The sequence below is a fragment of the Xenopus laevis genome, chromosome 2L (genome assembly GCF_017654675.1).
Source record: "Xenopus laevis strain J_2021 chromosome 2L, Xenopus_laevis_v10.1, whole genome shotgun sequence".
Lineage (NCBI taxonomy): Eukaryota > Metazoa > Chordata > Amphibia > Anura > Pipidae > Xenopus > Xenopus laevis.
Window position 1 is genome coordinate 3,580,382 of NC_054373.1, and position 24,032 is coordinate 3,604,413.

The 24,032-nt window shown below is 41.6% G+C and overlaps 1 protein-coding gene across 3 annotated transcripts in view; it reads right to left on the reverse strand.

Annotated features, from left to right (window-relative positions):
- Window positions 1-24,032, reverse strand: part of zbtb20.L (zinc finger and BTB domain containing 20 L homeolog) — a 449,779-nt gene that overhangs the window by 351,719 nt on the left and 74,028 nt on the right. For all 3 annotated transcript variants that reach the window (XM_041581419.1, XM_041581418.1, XM_041581417.1), the window contains exon 3: window positions 9,833-9,892. The gene's annotated coding sequence lies outside the window, so the exon portion shown is untranslated. The remainder of the gene's footprint in view (window positions 1-9,832; window positions 9,893-24,032) is intronic.

Consider the following 24,032-nt stretch of genomic DNA (forward strand, 5'->3'; position numbering starts at 1 on the left):
AATATAAACATTTCCATAAGCCCCACGCATTTCACTCCCACAAGACTCAGTTATATATGTGGCCTCTCAGCTGGGCCTCAGATCCTACTTCTGCCACACAATGTCCACTGATACACATTCACTCACCTGACAGTTTGCAATTTCAGCAATTTGGTTGCTAGGGTCCAAATTCCCCTAGCAACCATGCAGTGATTTGAATTAGAGACTGGAATATGAACAGGAGAGGCCTGAATAGAAAGACAAGTAATAAAAAGTAACAATAACAATACATTTGTAGCCTTACAGAGCATTTGTTTTTTTTTAGATGGGGTCAGTGACCCCCGTTTGAAAGCTGGAAAGAGTCAGAAGGCAAATAATTTAAAAACTATAAAAGAAAAAAAATGTAGGCCAACTAAAAAGTTGCTTAGATTTAGCCATTCTGTGTCACATTAAAAGGTGAAGATGTTTGGAAACGTCGGGTCGCCTTATATTAAAACAATGTGATTCGCTTTGATTCCCGGCTGCCAGGCCTGATGTTTTCCCATCACTCGCTACTAAAACAAATTAATTAGTTCCAGTTTAAAACATGTAATTGCAGCAGTGGAACAGGGAAAGTCTGTGGAACTAGAGATCTAGGGGCAGAGATGTGGTTCTTGGCACAGGTCACTTCATATACCTCCCAACTGTCCCGTTTTCAGAGGGACAGTCCCTCTTTCAAAAGAAGGCTCAGCCCGCAGTCCCTCGTTTGTCCCTCGTAGTCCTGATTTTCTCTGCACTGAACAGCCAGAAAAAGTTAATTGGCTTTTGGCAGAGAGCCCAGAACGGCCGCAGCAGCAGATAAGATACTTTTGTAACAATGTTGAGAAAAGCAAATAAGTAATTGTAACAATATAAGATAACAGGTCCCTTGGGAGACGTTAGACTCACAGCTTAAAGGGCAATTCATCTTCATTAGCAAAACTGTAATAACTGGAAAAAAAACTTTCATAACCTGCCAAATTTTGTAAAATGAACATGGTAATTAGGGATGTGGCCACAACAATCTGTTCTTCTCTCACGTTTATGTTTCCAATTTTTATATTCCAAGCCTCACTGCTGGCAAAATAAAGGCATTTGTGTAGGGCTGCCACTAGTGATGTGCGGCCCGACCCTAAAACGGCGGGTCGGGTGGGTTCGGGTCGACCTCACAGTGCTCCCCGTGGGGGCGTGTGTGGGTTGAGCTCTTCTCCTGCTCTCCCTGCCCACCACCTTCAAATGCCTTTATCCGACTTCCGGGTTCCGGTTTTATAGTGTTGTGTCTGCTCGCCCCGCCCCTTTTGTGACGGGTCGGCGCAGGTCTATAAAAGGACCCCCGGGTTGTAGCAGGGCGGGTTAGGGTCGGGTGTGGGTCAGGGAAACCCTGACCCGCATTTCTCTAGTTGCCACCTTTTCGCATGGTGTAATCCGGGCAGGGGGTGGGGTTGTGACCAGTGGGGGTGGGGCATTGACATCAGGGGCGGGCCTAATTTGGAAAACTGGGCAGGCAGGTTTGACCCGGGCAGGTGTGAACACTACATCTGTCTGATCATGCACTGCTGGCTCTGACTCCTGAAACCTTGTAACAGAAGCGAGCTGAATAACAGAGCCAGAGGAAAACTGACTTTTGTTATGTTGTTTCAATGACTCCCCTCCTGAACTACTGCAACCTCGCTCTCCAGAACAGCCCTGCTCCTGAGTGTCAGTCTTCCCGAGGCCCAGACAGTTTCCCAGTGAGATCGGCATCAGTTTGTAACTGTAGGAAGGGTGGGCAGAAAGCCATTGTTTCCCCACTGGTTGGCAGCCACAGAGTCTGGCTCAGTAGCAGGGCTGTTTTGGGGAGAGTAGTTGAGGGGGTACCTGTGCTGCTGCTGCTGAAGTTGATGAAGTGAGATCCGTTTTAATGAAGGGCTATTACATTTAAACAAAAATTAAACTTGCCAATGTCGCCTTAACTGTCAGATTCTCCCTTTTTAAAGAATTCTGACTGCATCTGCTTAGCAACATGGCAGCTCCAACTTATACTGTACATGTAAATTACTGGGAATGTTCTATGAAACTGGGCATGCGATAATATTTAGTCTTATACTGTACTGCAAGAAAAGCACTATGGCACCTCCTCCCATATGTATAAATACAAATATACAGAGAAGGAATGTTCTGGGCACACAATAAGCTATACCCTCATACTGTACTGTCTAAGGGAATCAATATGGCACCTCCCTCCTCCCATATGTATAAATACAAATATACAGAGAAGGAATGTTCTGGGCACACAATAAGCTATACCCTCATACTGTACTGTCTAAGGGAATCAATATGGCACCTCCTCCTCCCATATGTATAAATACATATATACAGAGAAGGAATGTTCTGGGCACACAATAAGCTATACCCTCATACTGTACTGTCTAAGGGAATCAATATGGCACCTCCTCCTCCCATATGTATAAATACAAATATACAGAGAAGGAATGTTCTGGGCACACAATAAGCTATACCCTCATACTGTACTGTCTAAGGGAATCAATATGGCACCTCCTCCTCCCATATGTATAAATACAAATATACAGAGAAGGAATGTTCTGGGCACACAATAAGCTATACCCTCATACTGTACTGTCTAAGGGAATCAATATGGCACCTCCTCCTCCCATATGTATAAATACAAATATACAGAGAAGGAATGTTCTGGGCACACAATAAGCTATACCCTCATACTGTACTGTCTAAGGGAATCAATATGGCACCTCCTCCTCCCATATGTATAAATACAAATATACAGAGAAGGAATGTTCTGGGCACACAATAAGCTATACCCTCATACTGTACTGTCTAAGGGAATCAATATGGCACCTCCTCCTCCCATATGTATAAATACAAATATACAGAGAAGGAATGTTCTGGGCACACAATAAGCTATACCCTCATACTGTACTGTCTAAGGGAATCAATATGGCACCTCCTCCTCCCATATGTATAAATACAAATATACAGAGAAGGAATGTTCTGGGCACACAATAAGCTATACCCTCATACTGTACTGTCTAAGGGAATCAATATGGCACCTCCTCCTCCCATATGTATAAATACAAATATACAGAGAAGGAATGTTCTGGGCACACAATAAGCTATACCCTCATACTGTACTGTCTAAGGGAATCAATATGGCACCTCCTCCTCCCATATGTATAAATACAAATATACAGAGAAGGAATGTTCTGGGCACACAATAAGCTATACCCTCATACTGTACTGTCTAAGGGAATCAATATGGCACCTCCTCCTCCCATATGTATAAATACAAATATACAGAGAAGGAATGTTCTGGGCACACAATAAGCTATACCCTCATACTGTACTGTCTAAGGGAATCAATATGGCACCTCCTCCTCCCATATGTATAAATACAAATATACAGAGAAGGAATGTTCTGGGCACACAATAAGCTATACCCTCATACTGTACTGTCTAAGGGAATCAATATGGCACCTCCTCCTCCCATATGTATAAATACAAATATACAGAGAAGGAATGTTCTGGGCACACAATAAGCTATACCCTCATACTGTACTGTCTAAGGGAATCAATATGGCACCTCCTCCTCCCATATGTATAAATACAAATATACAGAGAAGGAATGTTCTGGGGCACACAATAAGCTATACCCTCATACTGTACTGTCTAAGGGAATCAATATGGCACCTCCTCCTCCCATATGTATAAATACAAATATACAGAGAAGGAATGTTCTGGGCACACAATAAGCTATACCCTCATACTGTACTGTCTAAGGGAATCAATATGGCACCTCCCTCCTCCCATATGTATAAATACAAATATACAGAGAAGGAATGTTCTGGGCACACAATAAGCTATACCCTCATACTGTACTGTCTAAGGGAATCAATATGGCACCTCCCTCCTCCCATATGTATAAATACAAATATACAGAGAAGGAATGTTCTGGGCACACAATAAGCTATACCCTCATATTGTACTGTCTAAGGGAATCAATATGGCACCTCCCTCCTCCCATATGTATAAATACAAATATACAGAGAAGGAATGTTCTGGGCACACATCTGGTATAGCCTGTGTGTATTGTGGAGTCAACTCATGAAATACAATATGTTTATTGTCAGGGATATATTCTGAGCTGTTGCTAAAGTGACACTGAATTGTTACATTAACACTGGAATTCAGCTGCTGAATGAAATGGGACTAAATGGGGCAGATCAAAGGGAAATGAAAGGTCAGTTGAGGATATGGAAGAAGAAAGGCTCAAAGCTTCAGAATTCAGTTCAAGGACAATCACATGAATCACTTTGATGTTACTGTCGTCACGGACACTGTACAAATTTACTTCTACTTAGTTCCATGGGAAACACAAAATACCCCTCATATTTGTTACAGGATTAGGGGGAGATTTGTACCCTGGGTACCCCTGGAACTATAGCAGGGTGACACCCCAATGTTTCTATATATCTGTAACCTTGTTATGAGCTAAGGGGGCCCAGTCTGAAGGTCAGTTAGGGGGAGATTTGGGGTGAGTGCTTATTTGTGCCCTGGGTACCCCTGGAACTATAGCAGGGTGACACCCCAATGTTTCTATATATCTGTAACCTTGTTATGAGCTAAGGGGGCCCAGTCTGAAGGTCAGTTAGGGGGAGATTTGGGGTGAGTGCTTATTTGTGCCCTGGGTACCCCTGGAACTATAGCAGGGTGACACCCCAATGTTTCTATATATCTGTAACCTTGTTATGAGCTAAGGGGGCCCAGTCTGAAGGTCAGTTAGGGGAGATTTGGGGTGAGTGATTATTTGTGCCCTGGGTACCCCTGGAACTATAGCAGGGTGACTGTTACCCCAATGTTTCTATATATCTGTAACCTTGTTATGAGCTAAGGGGGCCCAGTCTGAAGGTCAGTTAGGGGGAGATTTGGGGTGAGTGATTATTTGTACCCTGGGTACCCCTGGAACTATAGCAGGGTGAGTGTTACCCCAATGTTTCTATATATCTGTAACCTTGTTATGAGCTAAGGGGGCCCAGTCTGAAGGCCAGTTAGGGGGAGATTTGGGGTGAGTGTTTATTTGTACCCTGGGTACCCCTGGAACTATAGCAGGGTGACACCCCAATGTTTCTATATATCTGTAACCTTGTTATGAGCTAAGGGGGCCCAGTCTGAAGGCCAGTTAGGGGGAGATTTGGGGTGAGTGCTTATTTGTACCCTGGGTACCCCTGGAACTATAGCAGGGTGACACCCCAATGTTTCTATATATCTGTAACCTTGTTATGAGCTAAGGGGGCCCAGTCTGAAGTCCAGTTAGGGGGAGATTTGGGGTGAGTGTTTATTTGTACCCTGGGTACCCCTGGAACTATAGCAGGGTGACACCCCAATGTTTCTATATATCTGTAACCTTGTTATGAGCTAAGGGGGCCCAGTCTGAAGGTCAGTTAGGGGGAGATTTGGGGTGAGTGTTTATTTGTACCCTGGGTACCCCTGGAACTATAGCAGGGTGACACCCCAATGTTTCTATATATCTGTAACCTTGTTATGAGCTAAGGGGGCCCAGTCTGAAGGTCAGTTAGGGGGAGATTTGGGGTGAGTGCTTATTTGTACCCTGGGTACCCCTGGAACTATAGCAGGGTGACTGTTACCCCAATGTTTCTAAGCTGGAGAAATATACAAGAAGCAAAATAAAAGCTCTGGGCAGATGAGGGTTTCAAAGGGCAGATGGGTGTCTTGTTAAACTGCCAGTTTCAGGCCGAGGCGACAGTTATGGGGCTGCACAGTGAGAAATATTCGCAGTAAAGACGTCGCTGCAGATTCTCCTCCTTACTGTCAGGACCTGTTAGAGAACTGTTAATCCCCGAGAGAAGAAAAAGCCACTAATTATCACCTTCAGCAAAGGAGCAAAATAAAACTACTACTTATTTGTACACTCACCGTGTGAAGGGAAATAAAGTGGGACTGAGGCTCAGAATGGAGACAGTTAAATGCTGATATTAATGAGCGGGACGGGGAAATATCAGTCTGCGCTGGTCGGGCAACACAAGGGCCCCGAGTCTATTGATGATGATATTTTACTCTAAACTGGGATTTTTTTTACCAGTTCTTTGAAATCTATTAAACACACTAATTCCCATTCACTCGCTGACATTTTCTGTCTAATTATCTCATTTATAAAGGTTGTGGGACGTGGAGAGCATTATGTGAACGTTTTGTATGTTATAGAATGTCTAATTCTAAGCAACTGTTCAATTGGCCTTCAGTTTTTCTTTTTTATAGTTTTTGAATTATTTGCCTTCTTCTTCTGATTCTTTCCAGGTCTCAAATGGGGGTCACTGACCCCATCTAAAAAACAAAAGCTGTGTAAGGCTACAAATGTATTGTTATTGTTACTTTTTATTACTCATCTTTCTATTCAGGCCTCTCCTATTCACATTCCAGTCTCTTATTCAAATCACTGCATGGTTGCTAGGGGAATTTGGACCCTAGCAACCAGATGGCTGAAATTACAAACTGGAGAGCTGCTGAATAAAAAGCTAAATAACTCAAAAACCACAAATAATAAAAAATGAAAACCAATTGCAAATTGTCTCAGAATATCCCTCTCTACATCATACTGACAGTTAATTTAAAGGGGAACAACCCCTTTAAAGGCAGCTGTAAGAATTGATACAATAGTCAAACTTATATACCCCATAGATCCTACTGAGAAATGGATCAACTAATGGATCAGTCATTGGAATAGACTCTCCACCCAGATCACTGAGCTGCCGCACTCACACTCACATTCATACTCACACTCATACACCAGGCACAATGTCGGTGCATCATCTTTAGTGATGGGCGAATCTCTCCCGTTTCGCTTCGCCGAAAAATTTGAGAAAAATCGTGAAAACGGAAAGTTCACGAAAAATTCGTAAAATTCGTCCGTTTTCATGAAAGATTTGTAAAATTTTGAAGTTTTCAACAAAATCGAGCAATTCGAACCTTTTCACTACAAAATCAAGCATTTATAACGTTTTCACCAAAAAATTGTGAAAATCGGAAATTGCCGCAGGCGAATTTTCACCGGCAAATTTTCGCAAGAGATTTGCGAATTTATTCACCGGCGGCAAAACGCGGGAAATCGCAGCGAATTCGTGCCTACCGATTCTATTCGTGCCTACCGAATCTATTCGCCCATCACTAATCATCTTATAATGATATTTTTTTTATATTTAATCCGGCAGAAGCTTCACTATTCCCCATAATATATTCCCAGGAGATGAGCAATGGAAACGTTGCGTTGTTGTTGTCGTGCGTAAATCTGTAGCTAAAAATAATTATGTCCCGAATAGATAATGAATCTTGTCCATTTGCAGCACTTTCCTGTGATTAAATGGCCTTGAGGGACGCCGGGTGCCGCTCATTTTCATTTAGGAACCTGGTGCAAGACGTATTCATGTCACAATTATGGGTTCAACTAATGGGTAATCAGCCCAGTCTCCAGCAGAAATCGTTTGTTTGCGTCAGAAGATACGGAGGGGTCTCAGCGAGGAGACATTAACCCTGCGAGGAGAAGACACGCTCTTAATACCCACAAGCAACCTGTGCTGCAACTGCCGACTGGCCATTGCTTCTTACTACTCTAGGCCAATACCAGCTAACTGCCGACTGGTTGCTATGGTTACTGCAAACCAGGGTGGCCAGGTCTAATTTTCAAAACCAGCCAAAGTCGGCTACAAAACCAGCCCAAAACTAGCCAAGAGGCACTTCAAAAGTAGCCCAAAAATAGCAAAATATGTGCAGTGAAGAAGTCTAAAAAAGAAATGAATATATGTGAAAATACACCTTTTTCATGAAGCAAAATGGGAATAGATTCACCCGTCGTTGGGGGGCAGGAGGTATAGGGGTCCCATAAGGCCTAATACAGATACAATTTCAATAAATATTGGTAAAACAGCTCAATCTCTAGACATTTTGATGATCAGAAGATTTTTGCCCCAAAATTGTCTTGGATTCGGCCGAACCCCCGAATCATTTGCGAAAGATTCGGCCAAATACCGAACCGAATCTGAATCCTAATTTGCATATGAGAAGGGGAAAAGATGCTTTCTGACAAAAAGTCACACAATATCCCTCCCCGCCCCTAATTTGCATATGCAAATTAGGATTCGGTTCGGCAGGATCTGAATCCTGCTGAAAAAGGCCGAATCCTGGCTGAATCCCGAACCGAATCCTGGATTCAGAGCGTCCCTAGAGGAAAGTCACCAGAAAATGCGAAAAAGAGTGATGGGAGACTGGGGTACAGAGCCCAAAATCCTGAATTCTACACAAGTCAGTCCCACTGCATGCTGGGTATTGTAGTCTTACATTCAACTTGGCAGTTGGCAAATTGTTAAACAAAAACTACATTACCCAACATGCATTGGGAGACACAGGCCTGGCACATTAAGGCAAAGGCTCCAAAGGTAGCCCAAATCTGTACCTTGGCTAGTTTGTACTTTCAAACCAGCCTGGGCTATAAATAAGTAGTCTAATTGGGCTGGAAAACCGCCAACCTGGCAACCGTGCTGCAAACACTTTCCCATGTTGCACAAAATTAGCTAAAAATTGTTCCTCAGACCTGACAAAATCTATAATTTCAAGATGCAGAATTTGGGGCTGGCGACTGTCCCCTCTCTGAACTCAAATAATACATTCTGGGGGAGAAAAGATTTGGAGAATAATTTCCAATCCTGTAACAGAAACAGATTAGAAACTCATGAAAGTGAAATGGCAAAATGAAGGAAACCGAAATTCATCAACTATTCCAAATTTCACTTTCATTTCCTTTTTAATATTGATGACTTTGCAATTGGTTTTCATTTTTTTATTATTTGTGGTTTTGGAGTTATTTAGCTTTTTATTCAGCAGCTCTCCAGTTTGCAGTTTCAGCAATCGGGTTGCTAGGATCCAAATTCCCCTAGCAACCATGCACTGATTTGAATAAGAGACTGGAATATGAATTAGGGATGCACCGAATCCAGGATTCGGTTCGGGATTTGGCCAGGATTCTGCCTTTTTGAGCAGAATTCGGATTCGGCCGAATCCTTCTGCCCAGCCGAACCGAATCCGAATCCTAATTTGTATATGCAAATTAGGGGCGGGGAGGGAAATCTCATGACTTTTTGTCAGAAAACAAGGAAGTAAAAATGGTTTTCCCTTTCCACCCCTAATTTGCATATGCAAATTTCCTCAGTTAGGTTTACTCAATTTGCATATGCAAATTAGGGTTTGGATTCGGTTCGGTATTCGGCCGAATCTTTAGCAAAGGATTCGGGGGTTCGGCCGAATCCAAAATAGTGGATTCGGTGCATCCCTAATATGAATAGGAAAGACCTGAATAGAAAAAGGAGTAATAAAAAGTAGCAATAACAATACATTTGTAGCCTTAAAGAACATTTGTTTAGATGGGGTCAGTGACCCCCATTTGAAAGCTGGAAAGGGTTAGAAGAAGAAGGCAAATAATTCAAAAACTATATAAAAAAAATAAAATAATGAAGACCAATTGAAACGTTTCTTAGAATTGGCCATTCTATAACATAATAAAATGTAACTTAAAGGCGAACCACCCCTCAATGAGCACAACGGACTTATTTCTCATTTTTCCAACTTACAGACCTTTATAACACACTCCGAAATCCCCCAAAAAGCAAACAAATAAAAATCAGAGGCGCCATTACATTGTTGGAGATATTTGTGGGATTTATTGCACACTGTCTTGAAACACAACATAATTCTGACTTTCCAAACACAAAGGGAACCTTGTCAGTGCCATATAAAGAAGCAGAGAACCTTTCCTTACCTTGTCTTCAGATCCGGGGCGAGAGCGGAGCGGGCCAAGTTCTAACAAAGGTTCTTCATGCTGGAGGCAAGAGAGGATGTTTGCATTTAGTCAGTGTACAGAGGATACGTTGAGTTTTCATAACAAGAGAAAGACGGCTGAGGATTTGGGTGTGGAGATGGAGGCTATGTATATATATCAACATATATTAATCTGGCAACCACAATGCAAACAAAGCGCGGAACAGTCACTCGTACAGGTGACACCAACACCAAATATTCACTCAGGATGGAAGGATTGTACATGTAGACTCATTATATTATAGGGCTCATGTTGCTGATCAACAAGAAGGACCACCAGGCTCAGGGAGATGTTTTATTCCAAAGTCACTGCGAGTATCAATGACCAGACTGTGGTTTAATAAAAAGATCTAATTGCAAGTGGCATGGGGGTCATACCTGGACTGAGATTAATAAAGGGCTAAGGCCCAAACAGCCAAATATGAGCCCAATATAAAGCAGTGGTCTATGGCAGCTTCTGGTATTCGTCAGTTTCCACATTACCAGTTCAGGCCTGAAGTTGATTGAACATTGAACTGGCAAGATATACAAGATATATCTACTTTCTTCTCTACTGGTTTTCTGTCTTCTCTCCTCCATCTCTCTACTCATCTTCCTTCTAATATTCTATTTTATCCCCCCCATCTTTCTACTCATCTTCTTTATTCTATTATTCTCTCTGCTATCCCCATCTCTCTACCCATCTTCCTTTTCTATTATTCTTTTTTCTTTTCTCCATCTGTCTACTCATCTTCATTTTGTACTATTCTTTTTGCTTTCCCCATCTATCTATTCATCTTCTTTCTTCAATTACTCTCTCTGCTATTTGCCATCTATCTACTCATCGGTTACTCTCATTTCTTTCCCCCATAGCTCTACTCATTTTCTTTCTTACTCTCTTTTCCCCCCATATACAGTATCTACTCATCTTCTTTCTTATTCTCTTTTCTTTTCCACATATCTCTACTCCTCTTCTTTCTATTATTTTATTTCTTTTCATTTCCACCATCCCTCTACTCATATTCTTTCTTCTATTATTCTTTCTGCAATCCCACATCTCTCTTCTCATCTCCATTCTCTATAATTCTCTCTATAATTTTTATTTCTTTCCTCTCTACTCATCGTCTTTCTTCTATTAGTCTCTCTGTTATCCATCTCTCTTCTCATCTTCTTTCTTCTCTTATTGTCTTTTATATCCCCTATCTATCTGCTCATCTTCTTACTTCTATTATCCTATTTCTTTCTCTTCTTTTGATTTACCCTTCATTCTGTTTCTTTCTAATTTTCTTTTTCTTTTCTCCTGTCCATGATCCTTCTCTCTCAAGCACCAAGGGAGATTGGCCGTGGTACCTGCAAGAGGTCAGATTTTTGGGTTAGGGGAGGTCAAGGGGAGCTCCACCCAATAACTGATTTGGTGTAATGTAAAAAAACTGTCCATCCGCAACTTTGCAATATATGTTTATTAAAACTTTTCAATGGTTTTGAAATTATTTGTATCTGCCATTGAAGAAATGTTATATCTCCTCCAGGTCTATTTATCAACTTCTGCTAAACTGTCTCATGAGTCAGAACCAGCAGAGCAGAGAATCTAAAAAGCCAGGCAGATTCATTTGAGCCAGGACAGCCTTGAATTATTTTTTCTGCCCTTGATGTAAAATAAAGGCTTTGAGTGTTAATGTTGTGTTGTCTGATAACTACGTTTGCAAGTTAATAAAACAGTTGGAAGGACATTGGGGGATGTGCATCGATTAACACTCAGGGGTCTGCTGCTTGGACTTTTAGACTGATTTCTGTTACATTAGCATCACTGAACACTGGAAATGAATGTATATTAGACTGTTGCTGGTTATTGATATTTTATTTGGCAAAATTGACCCTAGAATCGTCCATAAATGGCAGAACTACCCAGTTAAGTTCTAGAAGATGTTGATGGAGATTTATCTGACGTTTGGGGCACCTCATTCATTTCACTGGGAAACGGGTGCAGCTGCTCCAAGATGCTTCAAAGACTTTCAGGTTATACTTAAAAACAAGTGATAATCTTTCAGTCAACACAATGTAAGCAAATCCAGCAGCATATGGCTATCCCGAAGGCACCTCACACACAGGAATACTAGAGATTTTGCCTGCTACAATGAAGGGTGATGTGATGTATAAATTAGGTCTTGAGGAAGATTTAACTCCTGATGGACCTCTAAGCCTAACAACTAATGTAAGAGCAAACCTGGCATGAAATCTCTTCTAAATGTAACAATGAATATTAAAGGTAAAAACACAATACACAAAGGTAATGGGATCATCTGGAATCCAACAAAAGAATGTAATATTGATACAACATTAGCATGAAATACTTAAGGCTCCTCCAAAAAACTACACGTGGCATGCAAGAGCTCATTTTGAGAATGGTGTTGGTTGCTCATGTGCCTACATTGGGGAAACTAATATCCAAAGATGGGTAGCTGTCCAGGAGAAGTCTTGAGGCAGCAGTGAAGCAGGACATCGGGACCTCACAGATTTGGAGGAAAGGGGAGAAGACCTATGGAACATTTGTAGGTTTTGAGATTTGAGAAATGATTTTGAGTGGGAGTCATTAGCAATACCACCATAACTAGCCTAAGCAAATACTTTTGTGTCATGTTCTTTCTACAGCAAGGTGCCAATTTGCTAGGATATAGTCTGTGAACAAAACATTTGTCTGTAGGTCATGTGATGTGCAGTGTTGGTCCCAATTGCTAACTGGGTAGAACTGGCACCCAGCATTTATATCAGCTTCGAAATGCACCCACTGTTACACACCAATAAACTTGCCTCATGAACACCTAAATGTCTTGACTCTTGCAGCTACTGTATTTGCTTCTTTCAGTTCTCATGTTCATTCCCACACACCCTATTGTTATGTTCACCCATTACCCTCCCACCTTCCCAACACTCTTTGCCTGTCTATCCTCTTACTGCCACAGCATTCACATTTTTGTCTCAACCTCTACCTCACCAACCCTTCTCATGGCCCTGACTTTCTTACCTCTTGCCCACCTTCTTCCCCATTTGGTTGCATGGTCTCCTTACCCTTCCTTCTGGCATACTATGCCTCGATTTTTTCCATCCAACCTCATTCACTATCTTCTCACCTCACCTTTCACTCCATACCATGCACTCTCTCCTGACCCTTTATGATTTCCTTCTCCATCTTCTATTTTCTCCTACTTCTTACCCAACCTCTTTTCAGTCTTCTTTCATTGATTCATTGACAAACTCCACCCACTCTTTCTCTCTCCCTATTTCTCCTACCGCACACCTTTCACCCTGCACTTCAGCAACACACTTCACCCACAATATCTTTAATTTTTTTCTCTTCACAACCTTCTCTTTATGAATAACCCATTTATCAATCATACTCTAGTGACACAATTGCCCACACCATGGCCTCAACTACACACTTCTCAATATTTGCTCCTAGCAACGTTCTCCCTATATGATTCTCCCTTGCACTCTGCAACCCTCCATTTGACCATGTCTTACCCCATTTACCCTCAATCTACCAAAACACCACTGCCATTTTCAAATTAGCCCTACAGTCACGTTTAACATGATTCTAAACATAGGATGGATTCCGACTCAATCTCCTGTTGTATAAAAAACACAGTGGCACAGGGTTAATTGCTGAATTATGATCACACCCATCTGAGTGTACAAAACTCTTTATGCCCTCGTCACTTATCAGCTCTAAAATGCTAACTCAGTTTATCATCAAATCTTTCCTAAACATTGTCTCTGAAGGTCCAGAGCTCCATCGTTTTCTTCAGTATCAAGTTCTGAGAAACACAGTCCTCATCCTTATTGGTGAGGGACATGGGACTTCTTCATCGTAATTCTATTCTCACCATCCAGTTGTTGAACGATTCCAGCTCAAGCATTTACAGCCTGGGGCTGTCTATCATGCTGGGAATTGCTGAAGGGCAACAGGCTGGACACCCCAATATATGTTAGTGTTGTAGTCTCACCTCCTTTTCTACAGCATTGTCTCTTCCCAGAGGTAATTCTCTGCACTGCTAGAGGTGCTGCTATAATGCCTGGACAAAAAAAGCAGGATAGTAACCCAAAGCTCATTTTGTCTGCATTCACCAGCAATTACCATCGCCTGTTGTATTTACTGTCATTCTCTGTCCAGGAACTGAGGTTCACTGTACAACACAAAGAGAGAACCTGAACACAGGGGTGAAAGGGATTAATACAAAGAGCAGAGAGAAGTTTTTTTTTTATTTTAATAACGCAAACCACAGGTTTCATCAGCCCGAGGAGAACTGCAGGGGATGTCTAATTACTTTCAGTGGAGTTGTGCGCATGATGTCAGCATACATGAATTACAAAGTGATTTTAAAGGAAGAATAAGTTTGAAAAGGTTCTTAGAATCCATGCCGCTTGCTTAGCCTGTGTCCGTTTGTCCATACTCATGATTATTCATCTTACTGTCAAGTGTGTGCCAAGTTCTGGGTATTCAGCAAAAAAAAAAAAAGAAAAATTGAAAAGCAGCTCTTGGAATAAAAGAAAATAGACAATAGAAACCCTACAGTAGTTTGGGCAATATTCCAAAGTGCAAAAAGGGAGGTAGAAATTGTGTGGGGTATTTACTGTATATTCAACCCTACACGACATTTTTATCCACGAGAGGTTGTGTTCTAATTGGCAGATACATAAGGTGACACATTCAGGAGGCATTTACTGTACTTGCAAAATGTGGAATTAGAGATCCATTTTTAGACCCGAGGTTCATCTAGAAGTCACATCAACGCAGCTCAGGCACCTAATAAGGAACGAACTGTTGGTGTAAATGTGCAAATAAATAATCGCACTGGCCTTCCAAGATGAAATCGGGGAATTTCCTTAAAGGGATCCTGTCATCGGAAAACATGTTTTTTTCAAAACACCTCAGTTATTAGTGATACTCCAGCAGAATTCTGCACTGAAATCCATTTCTCAAAAGAGCAAACAGATTTTTTTATATTCAATTTTGAAATCTGACATGGGGCTAGACATTTTGTCAATTTCCCAGCTGCCCCCAGTCATGTGACTTGTGCCTGCACTTTAGGAGAGAAATGCTTTCTGGCAGGCTGTTGTTTCTCCTTCTCAATGTAACTGAATGTGTCTCAGTGGGACATGGGTTTTTACTATTGAGTGTACTATTGTTCTTAGATCTACCAGGCAGCTGTTATCTTGTGTTAGGGAGCTGTTATCTGGTTACCTTCCCATTGTTCTTTTGTTTGGCTGCTGGGGAGGGGGGAGGGAGGGGGGTGATATCACTCCAACTTGCAGTACAGCAGTAAAGAGTGATTGAAGTTTATCAGAGCACAAGTCACATGACTTGGGGCAGCAGGGAAACTAACAATATGTCTAGCCCCGTGTCAGATTTCAAATTTGAATATAAAAAAATCTGTTTGCTATTTTGAGAAACTGATTTCAGTGCAGAATTCTGCTGGAGCAGCACTATTAACTGATTCATTTAAAAAAAAATTTTTTTCCCATGACAGTATCCCTTTAAGAAGAAATTCAGAATTCAAAAACTATGAGTTAGTGTTGTGTGTTATAGGGTATAATCATAACTGGGGTTTTTCCAGGCACAGATCGATAAACAAGTGGCATCTAAGTACCAGAGACAGCAAGAGCTTATGATCGACAGCGTGAATAGTCGTCTCCAGGCAGAACAGGAGTAATAGTAATGTTACTGATATTGTGCCATTCTTTAAAAAACAAGAAGGAATTAAAAGCCCTACACGGAAATGGTGTAAACAGAGCAGCATTAGGATAAATGGATTATTTTAAGTAATTGTACTTAAGAGCATTTTTACCCTTTCTTTACTGTTATCTAGTGGAAGTGCTGGCTCTATGACTTCTGAGGATGGTGAGGGGCCTCAATGTGCAATGCTTGATCATTGCTGCTTCTATGAATTCTGAGGATGGTGAGAGGCCTCAGTAGGGATGGGTGAATTTTTTCGTCTTGTTTTGCCACAAAAATTAGATTTGTCGCCGATAGACTTTAATGGGTGTCCGTGACATTTCGGCGAATTTTTGCCGAAACGAAACGGGTCAAGTTCGCCCATCCCTACTCAATGGGCAATGCTTGATTATTACTGGTTCTATGTATTCTGGGGTGGTGAGGGGCCTTGTGTTCAATGCTTGGTAATTGCTGGTTATATGGATTCTGAAGATGGTGATGGTGAGGGCCTCAGTGTGCAATGCTTGATCATTGCTGGTTCTATATTCTGAGGATGGTGATGCTTCATAATCTCTGGATCTATGAATTTTGGGGCAGGTGAGGGGCCTCAATGTGTAAAGCTTAATTATCACTGGTTCTATGGATTCTGGGCATGATGAGGGGCCGCAGTGTGCAATGCTTGATCATTGCTGCTTCTCTGGATTCTGGGGATGGTGAGGGACCTCGGTGTGCAATGCTTGATCATCGCTATGGATTTTAGGGAATCGTGTTGCTGACTGAATTATTTGTTAAGGTATGTAGGGTGAGAGTAAGTGCAGTCATAAACAGGCCAATTAGTTTGGGGTCCAACTCTTGGCCCACAGGCAAAATGGTTGCATCTTGACCATCCATAAGGATGGACCGTGGGAGGAAGGTGCCAATGACGCCTCTTCCTGTGCTTATATTTTTAGAACAATGCTGATACTGGAACTAGTCCTTTGCTCTTTAGAAGTCAGGAAGGTTGTATCAACCATGTTTATGAGGTTAATGTGGTTTTAATTGTTTACTGTTCTTGGCTCTCTCTCCTATTCATCTTCCATTTTGACTTCCTTGCTGTTGCCCAAAGCCCCAGACACCAGTCATTACTTCATGTAGCAACAAAAAAAAGAGTATGAAATGAAGACTAGTGTTGCACACCACCTTCCAATACTACTGTCTTGTCTAATTATAAGAGAAAATAATATAAAATAATGTAAAATAAAAATAATAGAAACCCATATGTAAACAATGTTGCAGCATATCTAGTATAGGTCAATCTAAAAACAACTGGACTTGCTGAGTAATCAATGAAGACGTTTCACTACTCATCCGAGCAGCTTCTTCAGTACAACTGACTGGTGTGGGAAGTTCTCGGCATATAAACTCTTCCACTAATCCATTTACAATGGCACATTGTAACTCTTCAAAGAGGTGACATCTGAAGATGTCCTGGATGAATGAAAATCTTCATAGTCATAATGTTGCAGCAAACTGCCCAAAAGTGCACAAAATGGCACCTTCATGGGGAGAAACAAGCAGAGCATTAAAGGTGGGTTCGGAACCTCTGCAACCACTTGGGTGAAAAGGTACCAGGCAGAGAGACGGAGAGAGACCCATTTGGCTTGAAAAACTGCCTGTGGAGCACCCAATGAGGTGACTGCATCACAACCATAAAAATGATTTGCCCCATTTCCAGGAGACTACAATATTTTTAATAGAAGAATACTGGATGTTTTTTTTTCTGGAGAAGTTATTAGGCAATGGCATGAAGGCAACTGGAACATTCTGTCATATATCAGAATTGTTCCTGCTGGAAGGTCTGGTTTCAGAGGTGATATGGGTGAGGTTTATTTCCATGTAGGCAGGTTTTGGTGGATCGAGGCACATCTAGGAGTTATTGGACTTGCCCAGAATAAATAATGGGCATGGATGAAACAACTCGATTTTTAAATGAATAATACTACTACTTTTACTACTACAAAGGACTCTGATCGATAGAAAGGTTTTAGCTCAGGGCACTCTACTCGCTGGAGTTACAAAATGAATAACATGGTAAATAATACCATAAAGTAGGGTTTAATGTCCCAACCTTCTCTGAAAAACAGTATGGCATCGTTAATGACATCTTATCCTTAGACAGGACTGAAATAGTGCCCCCAGTGGCCAGGTTGTCTTGTGAAAGGAGAGCATGCTTATGAGGAAACATTGCTTTACTGTTATCCATAACTGGTCAGTCTAGATTTGCTTTAAATCATCAGCTATATTGTACACACTGGAACTGAAGCCGTTTGAACTGTAATACTCTGCACCTTTACCCAGACAATCTGCCATATAATGAGAACAGCTCTTGGATGTGATATCGCTTGCCTTCCATTTAATTCTTTACATTGCATTTCTTGCCGTGAGTTTTTCTCTGCACTTGACCTTAAAGCAACACTACAGGTCTGTGTGAAAAAAACACCATCACTTCTTGTAAGGTGCAAGGAATTAGCATAAGGGTGCCATACAGGGTGCTAGAGATTTACATAAACAAACAGTCGCTACTACGCAAGATACAATTTAACAGAAATGCACCCAGATGCCACTGTAAAGAGAAGCACTGGGACCCAATGGAATGATCTAAATCAAGTGTTATGAAGTTCTGGAGTGAAATGCAACATGGTTCCTATTACTTGGCCTGTATCATTTGGTGCCAAACTCACAAAGTACACTAGATAATTACAGATATAAAAGAAATAGCAGCATTATAGGTCCCAGGTAACTACCATGGCCATCCACTAACTGGAGTGGGCAACTACATACATAGAGCAGGCATGGCACCCATGATAATGTCCTTAACAGAAATTCTTAAAGCCTTCTGAATCAATAGTTTGGATTCAAACTATGCATTTTTCTTGGGTCAGTCTTATTTGCGTGTCATTGGTCTCTTCCATAGGTTTTTCCCACCAACCAGAGCGACTAAATCGATGAGTCACTTGGAGTAAAGCGTTGATCCCCAATCAGTGGCTCATGAGTAACACGCTGCTCACCAACCCCATGACTGTTGCTCCGGAGGCCTCAAAGCAGGTGCTTATTTTTGCATTCCAGGCTTGGAGGCAAGTTGCATATAATCAGATTTTCTGCCAAACAGAGCCTCCTTTAGACTGCCTGTCTGTCCACATAGGCAAATGGTTGGGGACCTCTGCTGTAAAGCATGTCAATTCCTAAATGCAATAACTATAGGTGGCTCCATATACTAAGCAGGAACTGCCTGAAACCTAAATCATACAGATACTCGCTGCTAATTTTGCAATTGAAATACACACAGATGAATAAATTGCATGGATCTCAGTGATCAGTCAGTTATATTGCTGAGCAGAGGTTCATATGTCCCAGGCCAATTAAGAACCCCCTGCACAACCCAAACAGGGGTCAAAGGTTTATCTAGTTTTGGGTTTTTGTACATTGTTGATGCATTTAAACCACAGTCTATCTGATTTTAAGGTGCTGCTGAGATTCAAACCAGGAAACTCTGGGTTTCTGGCTCTGTACCTGATCCTCTAGGCCAGGTGAACATCTAGCAAGTCTACTCATTATACATCACCAGGTCTTTCCAATCTGGTCCCAGTAACATCCAGCCCCCTTGCCTCAATTCGTGTGGCTGACCATTGGCCTATTCATCTGAGCATGTCCCTAGTTCTCTCTTCCTTGCTCTGGCTCCACCTTGTCTTGTTCCTGACCTGTTTCTGTTCCCTACTCTAGTACTGCTCAGTCCTGTTCTTGCTCTAATTATGTACTGTTATAAACCAATTCCAATTCTGTTCGTCACCGGTTCATCACCCTCTCTGCACTGTACCTCCCAGTCACCGGTTCTTCTCCCACTGCTGCCAGTCACCAATATGTTGCCAACTCCATCCCTATCCTGTTAAGTCTGTTCCTGATTCCATGTCCCTCTTCTGTGAGACCCTGGTCTTCACCCTCAGCACCCTAACCTTGTTCCTAACTTTCAATCACCCCTTTTCTACCTGTTGGCATGATACCAGTCCCCGCCTGAAGGACTTAACACATTCCTCCCTTTTAGAGATTCCATACACTTGCTAGAGGGTTGTTTGCATATGGACCAGGGCAGTTTAGAAGGACATTGACATGAACTAGGTGTTGGCAGCATGTAAGTTACTACTGGTTCTTATAATTGTGCAGCCATTCAAAGTCTTCTACTCTGTTTCATCACTTCACATGATTAGGCATCAACTAATGAGTTTCTTATGTGTTCCAGGCTGGGAAGGGCTAGTCTATTAGCAAAGCTAACCACAACTATCACCCCAGCCCCAAGATATCTGTGTGATGTCATGTTGTGGCCAGCAAGACCCATCCTTAACGGAAATGGACTAAAAACATGAATAACAATTCAAAAAGCATTTTACTGGACTGCAAGTGAGGGCACCCGATATAGAATGGGACTAGGGTGCCTGCCTGAATCATCTATGAACGGCCATGAGTTTGTGAGACAAATTCTTAGTTCTATTTAAAAAAAAGTACAATAATCACATCCAGGCAGACATATGCTACTAATTAGTATATTAAATAATAGAGCCATTATATTGAATTATCAAGTGTTTGCATACAAATTCCCTGGCAATACTGGATAAATTAACGCTGCTATAAGAGGCACGCTGGTAGGATTATGAGTACATTGAAAGTATAGGTAGATAAAAATAAGTGCCTATATCTCATAGCAAATTCACAGTTTATACACTAAGCAATAATCCACTAATTCCTCGGCTCGTCTACACCAAATGGAAATTATACTCATCAAAGAACTCAAAACCTGCTCCGAAGAGGAGGCGTGTGGTTTGGGTAGTCACTTCAGGCTCTCCTGGGACCTCTACAAACAATTTTATACTTTTACATCGGTTAATAATGAACTGCACAGACAATAAACACACTTTTAGGAACCCATTTTGCTTCATTCACTAAAAAAAGAAAACATTCTGCAGCTTGAATCTGGGAATTGTAATTTATATATTTTTTTTTACTTAAATGAAGAGTTTCAATATATTTAGGTCTAATAGAACCATGTTAACCCAGCTGGGCTTTTGGGGGTAGGTATACAGTCCAAGAAATTCGAAACAAGTCAAACTCATATTTAACTGTAATGTGAAGTATGGAGGAAGTACAATGGGATGTTTCCATATGAATAAATATTCTTCTCCTCACTCAACCTCTTTATTCTCCTAGTCTTTATTCTCTATATACTATACTCTAGTCTTCCACTATTAAACCTCTTTGTTCCCATAAAGAAATAGGGAATGACCATGAAATAGGCCAAATTATTAGAAGCAAGAGGCCCACTGAACCTGGGCCCACCAGGAGTTTTCCTGGTATCCAGGTGGGCCAGTCCGACACTGGTTATGGTCTTTGAGACCTTAGTGTCCTTGAGGGTCTCAAGGCCAAACTCTGATGGCCATTTTGTCTTGTGACAGTTTGAACAATAAGCCACCCAATGAATCTCTTTGCAGTTAAGTTCATTGGCTTGTCATTCGGTCATCTTGGTCTAGAGCCTATACGTTTACAATTTTAGGTTACCAGGTTCAAATTGAGGCACAAAAATCAATTTTAATATGAAGCTTCATATTGAAATTCAGCAAAGTCTTCACTTGACTTGGATGCAAGAGCACCTTACATAAATGTGTATGCTAACGAACTGCACTCAAATCAGCAGCTCAACAAGATAAACAAGAAGAAACTCAACAAATTGATTGCTGTTCATCAAACCCCATAAATCAAGAGGAAATCCACAACGATGATCCAAAAACCATCATACACACCGTATGAGCTTAGGTTTAAAAAGTGTTATTCCGTATACTCAAAAGTTCATCTGACGCATTTCACACCAGCTATTTTGCGTGGCTGGTAGAAAATGTGAAGGTAAAGAAGTCTGAGTATATGTAATAGACATTTTTTACCTGCATAAGTTCTTGTTTGATCATCTGAGGCATATTGAAGTGTCTTTAAATTGGGGTTTTTTTGACTTCCACTGGATCAACTAGCAGTTAGGCAGGTTAAAATATAGTTAAAAGGTTGAACTTGATGGATGTGTCTTTTTTTCAACCTAACTTACTATATTTCTATGTATTGGTTGGTCTAAAGCCTACGTTGCCCCTACCAATGTCAATCTTTAATGGAAACAATGTACCTCCAGCCATAAATTACATGGCAGCCCTTCAGAATGAGAATCCTAGTGCCTACCTATATCTTCTACAATCCACTTAACTACACAGACTATGGTTCTTGCCTGTATCTTCTACCAACACATCACTGTGCCTACCAGCCAACCTTTTGACTACACATATATCCACTATCTTCCACTTTCTTGCATCTTGTTCACTATAAGGATTGACTGAAATAAGATGAGCCCTATGGCATCCACACCTACCTTCGTGGTGCTTGACCCTTAATCTTTCTGGTAGGACAGGTGAGCTAAATATATTCTCACCTAATCACCATATGCACTATTGGTCTTCAGCTTCTTTAAAAAGATTATTTTTCTATTTAAAGAATCACTTTGGGTAGATATTACTGCTTTAAGTTGAATTTTCCATTTTGCATTAAAATAAGCGATTAAGTGTTCCACAGAACACCTTCAAGCCACAGTAGAAGTTGATGGTATAGTGTATTAATATCACGGAACATTCAGCCGTGATTTAATGGTTCAGTAGAGGGCAATTATTTCATACATTAATGATGTCCAACCTGTAGCATCAGGCTTCTGCTGAACTAAAACCTTCAAATTCCTTCAGCAGCCATTGATCACTGCCCTTCATTTTATTCACTACTTACTGAACAAAAAAAGAAGATAAAGACTCAGATGAAAGCTAATTAATGTTCCTTTATTCCAACAGAGATTATTTTTAAAGGATGAATGAAGTATTAATGTTGGATCCTGGAGTTAGCCGGGCACTAATGCCCCTGTGGAACCAGTGGTTGTATGGACTCTCCTTTTAAAGAAGATTCAAGCAGTTGGGTTGTCAACAGCAACTTTGTGCAGGGTCTTGTTCTCAGGGGCCTTAAAGTAGGAGCTTATTTTTGAATTCCTGGCTTGGAGGCAAGTTGTAATTACATAAAAACCAGGTGTACTGGCAAGTAGAGCCTCCTGTAGACTGCCAGTCCACAAAAGGGCTACCAAATAGCCAGTCACAGCCAGGGCCGGATTAGTGGGTGGGTGCCCTGTGGCCGAGCGGTCGTCACCTGGCCGCACAGTCCTAGCGCCTGCATACCTCCCCCCATGCTCCCTGGAAAGTGGCTGGGCGGCATGCCGCCCCTAATATTTTGGCACCCTAGACCCAGGCCTGATCACAGCCCTTATTTGGCATTCCCAGAGATACTTTCATGCTTATGTTATGCTGAATGTGGCTCACGGGTAAAAAAAAGATTGGGGGCCCCTGCTCTAAAAATTAATTTTCCATCTTTAGGTACTGCAAAAAAGCAGGAAACAGATAAAACCAGGAAAGTGATGAAAGTAGATATAACTCAATACCAGACGGAACATTCAAGCCCTAAAACACTGCACCCACTAGCAATATAGGCCTGGTACTTAGCAGCAGGCCTGATAATAACCAAAAGTGGCACACATTTATTATTACCGCTGAATTAAGTTGTCAGCCAGGAGCATGTTTGGACTGGGGGTCCACGGCCCACCGGGGTTTCCATCTCAGGGCCCCCTGCACCAGCCACATCCCCCATACACTGGCCCCCTCGACAGTCACAACCTGCGGTGCGACCAGGGGCTGGTAGGGGAAGTCAGCAAGCAGTGGCTAGGTTTACTGGCTCGTGAGGCCCACATGGTCCTGGGGCCCAATAGGTTTTCTCTCAGTGTCCCGCCAGCCCAGTCCAACCCTGGCCAGGAGGAACTATGTTCTAGAGAATTTTAGCTCTTTACTTCTTTTTCAATGTTCAGCTAATGAAGGCAATAGCAACAGCTGCAAAAGATCCAGAAGGAGAAGCCCTTGAAATCTAAGAGCATAAAAATGATATACAGTTGGGGGCATGGACTTTAGGGAATTTGACAAACAGAGAAAAACATTGACACAGTCTGTTGGTTGTATGAAGCAGCACCAAAGGGCAGCAGGAAAACACAGGGGAAGGCTATGGAAGTTACACTCAAGTTCAACTGATACATTAGTGTTATGAAGGCAGGGTCAGCAGCTGTATCATTCCATGTTTCACTGCATCAGTCTTTATTTTTAAATAATCTGATAAAGCATAGGCAAGAATAAAGGTGCAAACATAGTGAGCAAACTTTAGGGAAATGTATAGGGGCAGGTTTACTAAAGGGCAAAGTGGTCGTCGCTAGTGAAAATTCGCCAGAAATCTCATCTGCAGTGACATCGCCAATTTACTAACAGGCGTAGAGGACAATTCGCTAGAAAAGAGACCGTTGCTAGTGCAGTTTTGC